This window comes from Arachis hypogaea, chromosome 12, assembly GCF_003086295.3.
Source record: "Arachis hypogaea cultivar Tifrunner chromosome 12, arahy.Tifrunner.gnm2.J5K5, whole genome shotgun sequence".
Classification (NCBI taxonomy): Eukaryota; Viridiplantae; Streptophyta; class Magnoliopsida; order Fabales; family Fabaceae; genus Arachis; species Arachis hypogaea.
In genome coordinates, this window is record NC_092047.1 from 60036271 (window position 1) to 60050371 (window position 14101).

General features: G+C 37.7%; 2 non-coding genes across 2 annotated transcripts; both read left to right on the forward strand.

Annotated features, from left to right (window-relative positions):
• Nucleotides 1-1644: 1644 nt before the first annotated feature.
• On the forward strand, nt 1645-1750 carry LOC112731677 (small nucleolar RNA R71). Its single transcript, XR_003167445.1, has one exon. It is a non-coding gene; the product is annotated as a small nucleolar RNA R71 (small nucleolar RNA).
• An 8123-nt stretch (nt 1751-9873) lies between these two features.
• On the forward strand, nt 9874-9981 carry LOC112732097 (small nucleolar RNA R71). Its single transcript, XR_003167835.1, has one exon. It is a non-coding gene; the product is annotated as a small nucleolar RNA R71 (small nucleolar RNA).
• Nucleotides 9982-14101: the final 4120 nt, after the last annotated feature.

Sequence of the window (14101 nt, forward strand, 5' to 3'; positions counted from 1 at the left end):
ACCAAACTTAGAGTTTGGATATGGGAGTTCAACACCAAACTTAGAGTTTGGTTGTGCCTCCCAACACCAAACTTAGAGTTTGACTGTGGGGCTTTGGTTGACTCTGCTTTGAGAGAAGCTTTTCATGCTTCCTCTCCATGGTTGCAGAGGGAGATCCTTGAGTTTTAAACACAAGGGAGTCCTCATTCCATTGAAGGACTAGTTCACCCCTGTCAACATCAATCACAGCTCTTGCTGTGGCCAGGAAAGGTCTTCCAGGATGATGGATTCATCCTCTTCCTTTCCAGTATCCAGGACTATAAATCAGCAGGTATGTAAAGGCCCTCAACCTTTACTAATACATCTTCTACTTGTCCATAAGCCTGTTTTCTTGAGCTGTCTGCCATCTCTAGTGAGATTTTAGCAGCTTGCACCCCATAGATTCCCAGTTTCTCTATTACAGAGAGGGGCATGAGGTTTATTCCTGAACCAAGGTCACACAGAGCCTTAAAGATCATGGTGCCTATGGTGCAGGGTATTATGAACTTTCCAAGATCCTGTCTCTTCTGAGGCAATGTCAGTTGATCCAGATCACTTAGTTCATTGATGAACAAGGGAGGTTCAACTTCCCAAGTATCAATGCCAAATAATTTGGCATTCAGCTTCATGATTGCACCAAGAAACTTGGCAGTTTGCTCTTCAGTAACATCCTCATTCTCTTCAGAAGAGGAATACTCATCAGAGCTCATGAAGGGCATAAGGAGGTTCAATGGAATCTCTATGGTCTCTAGATGAGCCTCAGAGTCCTTTGGTTCCTCAGAGGGAAGCTCCTTATTGATCACTGAACGTCCCAGGAGGTCTTCCTCCTTAGGATTCACGTCCTCTCCTTCCCTTACAGGTTCGGCCATGGTGCTTATGTCAATGGCCTTGCACTCTCCTTTTGGTTCTCTTCTGTATTGCTTGGGAGAGTACTAGGAGGGATTTCAGTGATCCTTTTACTCAGCTGGCCCACTTGTGCTTCCAAATTTCTAATGAAAGATCTTGTTTCATTCATGAAACTTACAGTGGCCTTGGACAGATCAGAGACTAAGTTTGCCAAATTCGAAGTATTTTGTTCAGAGTTCTCTGTCTGTTGCTGAGTGGATGATGGAAAAGGTTTATTATTGTTAAACCTGTTTCTTCCACCATTATTAAAGCCTTGTTGAGGCTTCTGATCCTTCCATGAGAAATTGGATGATTTCTCCATGATGAGTTATAGGTGTTTCCATAAGGTTCACCTAAGTAATTTACCTCTGCTATTGCAGGGTTCTCAGGATCATAGGCTTCTTCTTCAGAAGATGCCTCTTGAGTACTGTTGGATGCAGCTTGCATTCCATGCAGACTTTGAGAGATCATATTGACTTGCTGAGTCAATATTTTATTCTGAGCCAATATGGCATTCAGAGTATCAACTTCAAGAACTCCCTTCTTCATAGGCATCCCATTACTCACAGGATTCCTTTCAGAAGTGTACATGAACTGGTTATTAGCAACCATGTCAATGAGTTCTTGAGCTTCTGCAGGCGTTTTCTTTAGGTGAATGGATCCACCTGCAGAGGTATCCAATGACATCTTTGATAACTCAGATAAACCATCATAGAATATATCCAGGATGGTCCATTCTGAAAGCATGTCAGAAGGACACTTTTTGGTCAACTGTTTGTATCTTTCCCAAGCTTCATAGAGGATTCACCTTCTTTCTGTCTGAAAGTTGAACATCAGCTCTAAGCTTGCTCAGCTTTTGAGGAGGAAAGTACTTGGCTAAGAAAGCCGTGACCAGCTTATCCAAGAGTTCAGGCTGTCTTTGGGTGAGAATCCAACCATAATCTAGCTATGTCTCTTACAGCAAAAGGGAAAAGCATGAGCCTGTAGACTTCAGGATCTACTCCATTAGTCTTAACAGTATCACATATCTGCAAGAATTCAGTTAAGAACTGAAAAGGATCTTCAGATGGAAGTCCATGAAACTTGCAGTTCTGCTGCATCAGAGAAACTAATTGAGGTTTCAGCTCAAAGTTGTTTGCTCCAATGGCAGGTGGAGATGCTTCTTCCATGTAAATTGGAATTAGGTGCAGTAAAGTCACCAAGCATCTTCCTTACATTATTATTATTTTCGGCTGCCATCTCCTCTGCCTGTTCGAAAATTTCTGAAAGTTATCTCTGGATTGTTGTATTTTAGCTTCTCTTAATTTTCTCTTCAGAGTCCTTTCAGGTTCTGGATCTGCTTCCACAAGAATGTTCTTATCCTTGCTCCTGCTCATATGACAAAGAAGAAGGCACAGAAAAAATAGTAATAATAATATGGATCCTTTATACCACAGTATAGGGATCCTTGTGTTAGTAGAAGAAAAGAAGGGAAGAAAATCTGAACTCAGAGAGAGAGGGGGTTCGGATTTTTGGAGAGTTGAAGGAAAGATATTAGTATATCAATAAACAAATAGAAGAAGATGAGAGGGGAAGTGAATTTTCAAAAACAATTTTTGAAAAAGAGTTAGTGATTTTGAAAATAGTTTTTGAAAAAGTTAGTATTTTTTCGAAATTTTTTTTTAATAAAAAATAAAAATAATTAGTTAATAAAAAAGAAATTTTTGAAAAAGAGGGAAGATATTTTCGAAAATTAGAGAGAGAGAGAGTTAGTTAGGTAGTTTTGAAAAAGTTAAGAAACAAACAAGAAGTTAGTTAGTTAGTTGAAACAAATTTGAAAAGATAAGAAGTTGGGAAGTTAGAGAAGATATTTTGAAATCAAATTTTTGAAAAAGATAAGATAAGAAGATATTTTTTTGAAAAGATATGATAGAAATTAGTTTTTGAAAAAGATTTGATTTTTAAAATCACAATTAATGACTTGATTCATAAGAAATCACAAGATATGATTCTAGAACTTAAAGTTTGAATCTTTCTTAACAAGCAAGTAACAAACTTCAAATTTTGAATCAAAACATTAATTGATTATATTATTTTCGAAAATTTGATATAAAAATAAGAAAAAGATTTTTGAAAAATATTTTTTTAATTTCGAAAATAACTAAGAATTTTGAAAAAGATTTGATTTTTGAAAAAGATTTTGAAAAAGATAAGATTTTCAAATTGAAAATTTGATTTGACTCATAAGGAACAACTTTGATTTTTAAAAATTTTTGAAAAAGTCAACTCAATTTTCGAATTTGATGAGAGAAAAAGGGAAAGATATATATATATTTTTTTAATTTTTGAATTTTTATGATGAGAGAGAAAAACAAGAAAAATGATGCAATGCATGAAATTTTTATATCAAAACAATGAATGCATGCAAGAATGCTATGAATGTCAAGATGAACACCAAGAACACTATGAATGTCATGATGAACATCAAGAACATATTTTTGAAAAATTTTTTAATGCAAAGAAAACATGCAAGACACCAAACTTAGAATTCTTTAATGCTTAGACACTAAGAATTCAAGAATGCATATGATAAACATGAAAAGAAACAAAACAAAAATCATCAAGATCAAACAAGAAGACTTACCAAGAACAACTTGAAGATCATGAAGAACACTATGAATGCATGATATTTCGAAAAAATGCAAGATGCATATGCAAGTGACACCAAACTTATGATATGACTCAAGACTCAAACAAGAAACACAAAAATATTTTTGATTTTTATGATTTTCTAATTTTTTTTTGGATTTTTATTTTATGTTTTTCGAAAATAATTTTGAAAAAGAAAATAAGGATTCCAAAATTTTTAATATGAATTCCAGGAATCTTATGCTCTAAAGCTCCAATCAAAGGGTCAGGCATGGCTTAATAGCCAGCCAAGCTTTAGTATGTAACTAAGACATGACACGCCTGACATTCCTTACATTCAACAGCCAATTGGCTAAGAAAGATAAAGAAGCTCTTTTCTTGAGTATAAGAGTTGAGACATGGCTTTACAGCCAGCCAGGCTTCAACATGCTCCATGAAACACTAGAATTCATTCTTAAAAATTCTGAAAGGAAAATATATTTTTGAAAAAATTTTATTTTAAGAATTTTTTTTTTCGAAAACAAAGGAAGAATTTTTGAAAGGTTTTTGAAAAATTTTTTGAAAACAAGACAAAAAGAAAATTACCTAATCTGAGCAACAAGATGAACCGTCAGTTGTCCAAACTCGAACAATCCCCGGCAACGGCGCCAAAAACTTGGTGCACGAAATTGTGATCTCCAGGCTCGAACTATTCCTGGCATGTGAGCAACTTGGTATGCGTAATCGTGATTACACATTCATAATTTGTCACAACTTCGATACAACTAACCAGCAAGTGCACTGGGTCGTCCAAGTAATACCTTACGTGAGTAAGGGTCGAATCCCACGGAGATTGTTGGTATGAAGCAAGCTATGGTCACCTTGTAAATCTCAGTCAGGCAGATATAAAGTGATAATGGTGTTTTCGAATATTATATAGTAAAATAGGATAGGGATAGAGGTACTTATGTGAATCATTGGTAGGAATTTCAGATAAGCGAATGGAGATGCTTTTCGTTCCTCTGAACCTCTGCTTTCCTGCTATCTTCATCCAATCAGTCTTACTCCTTTCCATGGCTGGCTTTATGTGATACATCACCACTGTCAATGGCTACTTTCGGTCATCTCTCGGGAAAATGATCCAATGCCCTGTCACGGCACGGCTAATCGTCTGGAGGCATCACCCTTGTCAATGGCTTCATCTTATCCTCTCAGTGAATAATATGCTCACGCACCCTGTCACGGCACGGCTATTCATCTGTCGGTTCTCGATCATGCTGGAATAGGATTTACTATCCTTTTGCGTCTGTCACTAACGCCCTGCAATCGCGAGTTAGGAGCTCGTCACAGTCATTCAATCATTGAATCCTACTCGGAATACCACAGACAAGGTTTAGACCTTCCGGATTCTCTTGAATGCCGCCATCATTCTAGCTTACGCCACGAAGATTCCGGTTAGGAGATCTAAGAGATATTCATTTTAGCTTATTTCATGTAGAACAGAAGTGTTTGTCAGGCACGCGTTCATAAGGGAGAAGGATGATGAGCGTCACACATAATCATCACCTTCATCACGTTCTTGGGTGCGAATGGATATCTTAGAAGCGAAATAAGATGAATTGAATGGAAAACAGTAGTACTTTGCATTAATCTTTGAGGAACAGCAGAGCTCCACACCTTAATCTATGGAGTGTAGAAACTCTACCGTTGAAAATACATAAGTGAAAGGTCCAGGCATGGCCGAGATGGCCAGCCCCCAAAACGTGATCAAAGGATCATAAGGTAATCCCAAGATGCCTAATACAATAGTAAGAGGTCCTATTTATAATAAACTAGCTACTAGGGTTTACATGAGTAAGTATTTGATGTATAAATCCACTTCCGGGGCCCACTTGGTGTGTGTTTGGGCTGAGCTTAAGTGTTGCACGTGCAGAGGCCATTTGTGGAGTTGAACGCCAGTTTTTGTGCCAGTTTGGGCGTTCAACTCTGGTTTTGGATCCTTTTCTGGCGCTGGACGCCAAATTTGGGTAGAAAGCTGGCGTTGAACGCCAGTTTACGTCGTCTATTCTTGGCCAAAGTATGGACTATTATATATTTCTGGAAAGCCCTGGACGTCTACTTTCCAACGCAATTGGAAGCGCGCCATTTCGAGTTTGGTAGCTCCAGAAAATCCACTTTGAGTGCAGGGAGGTCAGAATCCAACAGCATCAGCAGTCCTTTTTCAACCTCTGAATCTGATTTCTGCTCAAGTCCCTCAATTTCAGCCAGAAAATACCTGAAATCACAGAAAAACACACAAACTCATAGTAAAGTCCAGAAATGTGAATTTAACACAAAATCTATTAAAAAAATCCCTAAAAGTAACTAGATCCTACTAAAAACATACTAAAAACAATGTCAAAAAGCGTATAAATTATCCGCTCATCACAACACCAAACTTAAATTGTTGCTTGTCCCCAAGCAACTGAAAATCAAAATAGGATAAAAAGAATAGAATATACTATAAATTCCAAACTATCAATGAAACAGAGCTTCAATCATATGAGCGGGACTTATAGCTTTTTGCCTCTTGAATAGTTTTGGCATCTCACTTTATCTATTGAGGTTCAGAATGATTGGCATCTATAGGAACTTCAGATTTCGAATAGTGTTATTGACTCTCTTAGTTCAGTATGATGATTCTTGAACACAGCTTCTTTATGAGTCTTGGCCGTGGCCCTAAGCACTTTGTTTTCCAGTATTACCACCGGATACATAAATGCCACAGACACATAATTGGGTGAACCCTTTCAGATTGTGACTCATCTTTGCTAAAGTCCCCAATTAGAGGTGTCCAGGGTTCTTAAGCACACTCTTTTTTTTTGCTTTGGACCTTGACTTTAACCGCTCAGTCTCAAGTTTTCACTTGACACCTACACGCCACAAGCACATGGTTAGGGACAGCTTGGTTTAGCCTCTTAGACCAGGATTTTATTCCTTTAGGCCCTCCTATCCACTGATGCTCAAAGCCTTGGGATCCTTTTTATTTCCCTTGCCTTTTGGTTTTAAGGGTTATTGGCTTTTTGCTCTTGCCTCTTGGTTTTAAGAGCTTTGGCTTTTTCTACTTGCTTTTTCTTTTTCTTTCTATATATTTTTTTTTTCGCCTATTTTTTTTTTTTTGTAAGCTTTGTTCTTTGCTGCTTTTTCTTGCTTCAAGAATCATTTTTATGATTTTTTAGATTATCAAATAACATGTCTCCTAGTCATCATTCTTTCAAGAGCCAACATATTTAACATTCTTAAACAACAACTTCAAAAGACATATGCACTGTTCAAGCATACATTCAGAAAACAAGAAGCATTGCCACCACATCAATATAATTAAACTAAGTTCAAGGATAAATTCGAAACTCATGTACTTCTTGTTCTTTTGAATTAAAACATTTTTCATTTAAGAGAGGTGATGGATTCATAGGACATTTATAACTTTAAGACATAGTTGCTAACTACTAATGATCATGTAATGAAGACACAAACACAGATAAGCATATAACATAGAAAACGAAAAACAGAAGAAATAAGAACAAGGAATGAATCCACCTTAGTAATGGTGGCGTTTCCTTCTTGAGGAACTAATGATGTCCTTGAGCTCTTCTATGTCTCTTCCTTGTCTTTGTCGCTCCTCCTTCATTGCTTTTAGATCTTCTCTGATTTCATGAAGGATGATGGAGTGCTCTTGATGTTCCACCCTTAGTTGCTTCCAATAATTGTGTGGAAGAAAATGTATCCCCTGAGGTATCTCAGGGATCTCTTGATTTACAGTCAAATGTTCTACCACTGAGCTATAGACCCTTGATGGAAGCTTTTGTCTTCCCTTTCCTCTTTCTAGAGGTTTCTCTGGCCTTAGGTGCCATCAATGGTTATAGAAAAAACAAAAAAGCTATGCTTTTACCACACCAAACTTAGAATGTTGCTCGCCCTCGAGCAAAAGAAGAAAGAATAGAAGAAGAAGAGGATATGGAGGAGATGGATGGCTGTGTGTATTCGGCCATATGGGTGGGATTGGGTGGGGAAGAGATGTTGAATTTTTGAAGGTAAGTGGGTGTATGGGTGTGAGTGGTAAATGGAAGACAGAAGGGATGAGTGTTTATTGGGAATAGAGGATGATTGAGAAGAGAGAAGAGAGTGAGTAAAGGTAGGTGGGGATCCTGTGGGGTCCACAGATCTTGGGGTGTCAAGGCATTTACATCCCTGCACCAATTTAGGCATGCAAAATGCCCTTGCACACAACTCTGGGCGTTCAGCACCAGGTTGGTGCCCATTTTGGGCGTTCAACGCCCCTTTGCTGCCATTTCTGGCGTTGAACGCCAGAACCATGCTTGTTCTGGGCATTCAGCGCCAGGATGCTCCCATTCTGGGCGTTCAACGCCAGAACTATGCTCTGTTCTGGCGTTTGAACGCCAGAACTATGCTCTGTTCTGGCGTTTGAACGCCAGACAGATGCTCCTCCAGGGTGTGATTTTTCTTCTGCTGTTTTTGATTCCGTTTTTGATTTTTTTGTTTATTTTGTGACTCCATATGATCATGAACCTAAGAAAACATGAAAAACAATAAAAATAAGAATTAGATAAACATTGGATTGGCTCCCAACAAGCGCTTCTTTAATGTCAATAGCTTGACAGTGGGCTCTCATGGAGCCTCACAGATGTGCAGAGCTTTGTTGAGACTCTCCAACACCAAACTTAGAGTTTGGATATGGGAGTTCAACACCAAACTTAGAGTTTGGTTGTGGCCTCCCAACACCAAACTTAGAGTTTGACTGTGGGGGCTTTGGTTGACTCTGCTTTGAGAGAAGCTTTTCATGCTTCCTCTCCATGGTTGCAGAGGGAGATCCTTGAGTTTTAAACACAAGGGAGTCCTCATTCCATTGAAGGACTAGTTCACCCCTGTCAACATCAATCACAGCTCTTGCTGTGGCCAGGAAAGGTCTTCCTAGGATGATGGATTCATCCTCTTCCTTTCCAGTATCCAGGACTATAAAATCAGCAGGTATGTAAAGGCCCTCAACCTTTACTAATACATCTTCTACTTGTCCATAAGCCTGTTTTCTTGAGCTGTCTGCCATCTCTAGTGAGATTTTAGCAGCTTGCACCCCATAGATTCCCAGTTTCTCTATTACAGAGAGGGGCATGAGGTTTATTCCTGAACCAAGGTCACACAGAGCCTTAAAGATCATGGTGCCTATGGTGCAGGGTATTATGAACTTTCCAGGATCCTGTCTCTTCTGAGGCAATGTCAGTTGATCCAGATCACTTAGTTCATTGATGAACAAGGGAGGTTCAACTTCCCAAGTATCAATGCCAAATAATTTGGCATTCAGCTTCATGATTGCACCAAGAAACTTGGCAGTTTGCTCTTCAGTAACATCCTCATTCTCTTCAGAAGAGGAATACTCATCAGAGCTCATGAAGGGCATAAGGAGGTTCAATGGAATCTCTATGGTCTCTAGATGAGCCTCAGAGTCCTTTGGTTCCTCAGAGGGAAGCTCCTTATTGATCACTGAACGTCCCAGGAGGTCTTCCTCCTTAGGATTCACGTCCTCTCCTTCCCTTACAGGTTCGGCCATGGTGCTTATGTCAATGGCCTTGCACTCTCCTTTTGGGTTCTCTTCTGTATTGCTTGGGAGAGTACTAGGAGGGATTTCAGTGATCCTTTTACTCAGCTGGCCCACTTGTGCTTCCAAATTTCTAATGAAAGATCTTGTTTCATTCATGAAACTTACAGTGGCCTTGGACATATCAGAGACTAAGTTTGCCAAATTCGAAGTATTTTGTTCAGAGTTCTCTGTCTGTTGCTGAGTGGATGATGGAAAAGGTTTATTATTGTTAAACCTGTTTCTTCCACCATTATTAAAGCCTTGTTGAGGCTTCTGATCCTTCCATGAGAAATTTGGATGATTTCTCCATGATGAGTTATAGGTGTTTCCATAAGGTTCACCTAAGTAATTTACCTCTGCTATTACAGGGTTCTCAGGATCATAGGCTTCTTCTTCAGAAGATGCCTCTTGAGTACTGTTGGATGCAGCTTGCATTCCATGCAGACTCTGAGAGATCATATTGACTTGCTGAGTCAATATTTTATTCTGAGCCAATATGGCATTCAGAGTATCAACTTCAAGAACTCCCTTCTTCATAGGCATCCCATTACTCACAGGATTCCTTTCAGAAGTGTACATGAACTGGTTATTAGCAACCATGTCAATGAGTTCTTGAGCTTCTGCAGGCGTTTTCTTTAGGTGAATGGATCCACCTGCAGAGGTATCCAATGACATCTTTGATACTCAGATAAACCATCATAGAATATATCCAGGATGGTCCATTCTGAAAGCATGTCAGAAGGACACTTTTTGGTCAACTGTTTGTATCTTTCCCAAGCTTCATAGAGGGATTCACCTTCTTTCTGTCTGAAAGTTTGAACATCAGCTCTAAGCTTGCTCAGCTTTTGAGGAGGAAAGTACTTGGCTAAGAAAGCCGTGACCAGCTTATCCCAAGAGTTCAGGCTGTCTTTGGGTTGAGAATCCAACCATAATCTAGCTATGTCTCTTACAGCAAAAGGGAAAAGCATGAGCTTGTAGACTTCAGGATCTACTCCATTAGTCTTAACAGTATCACATATCTGCAAGAATTCAGTTAAGAACTGAAAAGGATCTTCAGATGGAAGTCCATGAAACTTGCAGTTCTGCTGCATCAGAGAAACTAATTGAGGTTTCAGCTCAAAGTTGTTTGCTCCAATGGCAGGAATGGAGATGCTTCTTCCATGTAAATTGGAATTAGGTGCAGTAAAGTCACCAAGCATCTTCCTTACATTATTATTATTTTCGGCTGCCATCTCCTCTGCCTGTTCGAAAATTTCTGAAAGGTTATCTCTGGATTGTTGTATTTTAGCTTCTCTTAATTTTCTCTTCAGAGTCCTTTCAGGTTCTGGATCTGCTTCCACAAGAATGTTCTTATCCTTGCTCCTGCTCATATGACAAAGAAGAAGGCACAGAAAAAATAGTAATAATAATATGGATCCTTTATACCACAGTATAGGGATCCTTGTGTTAGTAGAAGAAAAGAAGGGAAGAAAATCTGAACTCAGAGAGAGAGGGGGTTCGGATTTTTGGAGAGTTGAAGGAAAGATGTTAGTATATCAATAAACAAATAGAAGAAGATGAGAGGGGGAAGTGAATTTTCAAAAACAATTTTTGAAAAAGAGTTAGTGATTTTTGAAAATAGTTTTTGAAAAAGTTTAGTATTTTTTTCGAAAATTTTTTTTTTAATAAAAAATAAAAATAATTAGTTAATAAAAAAGAAATTTTTGAAAAAGAGGGAAGATATTTTCGAAAATTAGAGAGAGAGAGAGTTAGTTAGGTAGTTTTGAAAAAGTTAAGAAACAAACAAGAAGTTAGTTAGTTAGTTGAAACAAATTTGAAAAGATAAGAAGTTGGGAAGTTAGAGAAGATATTTTGAAATCAAATTTTTGAAAAAGATAAGATAAGAAGATATTTTTTTGAAAAGATATGATAGAAATTAGTTTTTGAAAAAGATTTGATTTTTAAAATCACAATTAATGACTTGATTCATAAGAAATCACAAGATATGATTCTAGAACTTAAAGTTTGAATCTTTCTTAACAAGCAAGTAACAAACTTCAAATTTTTGAATCAAAACATTAATTGATTATATTATTTTCGAAAATTTGATATAAAAATAAGAAAAAGATTTTTGAAAAATATTTTTTTAATTTTCGAAAATAACTAAGAATTTTGAAAAAGATTTGATTTTTGAAAAAGATTTTGAAAAAGATAAGATTTTCAAATTGAAAATTTGATTTGACTCATAAGGAACAACTTTGATTTTTAAAAATTTTTGAAAAAGTCAACTCAATTTTCGAATTTGATGAGAGAAAAAGGGAAAGATATATATATATTTTTTTTAATTTTTGAATTTTTATGATGAGAGAGAAAAACAAGAAAAATGATGCAATGCATGAAATTTTTAGATCAAAACAATGAATGCATGCAAGAATGCTATGAATGTCAAGATGAACACCAAGAACACTATGAATGTCATGATGAACATCAAGAACATATTTTTGAAAAATTTTTTAATGCAAAGAAAACATGCAAGACACCAAACTTAGAATTCTTTAATGCTTAGACACTAAGAATTCAAGAATGCATATGATAAACATGAAAAGAAACAAAACAAAAAATCATCAAGATCAAACAAGAAGACTTACCAAGAACAACTTGAAGATCATGAAGAACACTATGAATGCATGATATTTTCGAAAAAATGCAAGATGCATATGCAAGTGACACCAAACTTATGATATGACTCAAGACTCAAACAAGAAACACAAAAATATTTTTGATTTTTATGATTTTCTAATTTTTTTTTTGGATTTTTATTTTATGTTTTTCAAAAAATAATTTTGAAAAAGAAAATAAGGATTCCAAAATTTTTAATATGAATTCCAGGAATCTTATGCTCTAAAGCTCCAATCAAAGGGTCAGGCATGGCTTAATAGCCAGCCAAGCTTTAGTATGTAACTAAGACATGACACGCCTGACATTCCTTACATTCAACAGCCAATTGGCTAAGAAAGATAAAGAAGCTCTTCTCTTGAGTATAAGAGTTGAGACATGGCTTTACAGCCAGCCAGGCTTCAACATGCTCCATGAAACACTAGAATTCATTCTTAAAAATTCTGAAAGGAAAATATATTTTTGAAAAAATTTTATTTTAAGAATTTTTTTTTTCGAAAACAAAGGAAGAATTTTTGAAAGGTTTTTGAAAAATTTTTTGAAAACAAGACAAAAAGAAAATTACCTAATCTGAGCAACAAGATGAACCGTCAGTTGTCCAAACTCGAACAATCCCCGGCAACGGCGCCAAAAACTTGGTGCACGAAATTGTGATCTCCAGGCTCGAACTATTCCTGGCATGTGAGCAACTTGGTACGCGTAATCGTGATTACACATTCATAATTTGTCACAACTTCGATACAACTAACCAGCAAGTGCACTGGGTCGTCCAAGTAATACCTTACGTGAGTAAGGGTCGAATCCCATGGAGATTGTTGGTATGAAGCAAGCTATGGTCACCTTGTAAATCTCAGTCAGGCAGATATAAAGTGATAATGGTGTTTTCGAATATTATATAGTAAAATAGGATAGGGATAGAGGTACTTATGTGAATCATTGGTAGGAATTTCAGATAAGCGAATGGAGATGCTTTTCGTTCCTCTGAACCTCTGCTTTCCTGCTATCTTCATCCAATCAGTCTTACTCCTTTCCATGGCTGGCTTTATGTGATACATCACCACTGTCAATGGCTACTTTCGGTCATCTCTCGGGAAAATGATCCAATGCCCTGTCACGGCACGGCTAATCGTCTGGAGGCATCACCCTTGTCAATGGCTTCATCTTATCCTCTCAGTGAATAATATGCTCACGCACCCTGTCACGGCACGGCTATTCATCTGTCGGTTCTCGATCATGCTGGAATAGGATTTACTATCCTTTTGCGTCTGTCACTAACGCCCTGCAATCGCGAGTTAGGAGCTCGTCACAGTCATTCAATCATTGAATCCTACTCGGAATACCACAGACAAGGTTTAGACCTTCCGGATTCTCTTGAATGCCGCCATCATTCTAGCTTACGCCACGAAGATTCCGGTTAGGAGATCTAAGAGATATTCATTCTAGCTTATTTCATGTAGAACAGAAGTGTTTGTCAGGCACGCGTTCATAAGGGAGAAGGATGATGAGCGTCACACATAATCATCACCTTCATCACGTTCTTGGGTGCGAATGGATATCTTAGAAGCGAAATAAGATGAATTGAATGGAAAACAGTAGTACTTTGCATTAATCTTTGAGGAACAGCAGAGCTCCACACCTTAATCTATGGAGTGTAGAAACTCTACCGTTGAAAATACATAAGTGAAAGGTCCAGGCATGGCCGAGATGGCCAGCCCCCAAAACGTGATCAAAGGATCATAAGGTAATCCCAAGATGCCTAATACAATAGTAAGAGGTCCTATTTATAATAAACTAGCTACTAGGGTTTACATGAGTAAGTATTTGATGTATAAATCCACTTCCGGGGCCCACTTGGTGTGTGTTTGGGCTGAGCTTAAATGTTGCACGTGCAGAGGCCATTTGTGGAGTTGAACGCCAGTTTTTGTGCTAGTTTGGGCGTTCAACTCTGGTTTTGGATCCTTTTCTGGCGCTGGACGCCAAATTTGGGTAGAAAGCTGGCGTTGAACGCCAGTTTACGTCGTCTATTCTTGGCCAAAGTATGGACTATTATATATTTCTGGAAAGCCCTGGACGTCTACTTTCCAACGCAATTGGAAGCGCGCCATTTCGAGTTTGGTAGCTCCAGAAAATCCACTTTGAGTGCAGGGAGGTCAGAATCCAACAGCATCAGCAGTCCTTTTTCAACCTCTGAATCTGATTTCTGCTCAAGTCCCTCAATTTCAGCCAGAAAATACCTGAAATCACAGAAAAACACACAAACTCATAGTAAAGTCCAGAAATGTGAATTTAACACAAAATCTA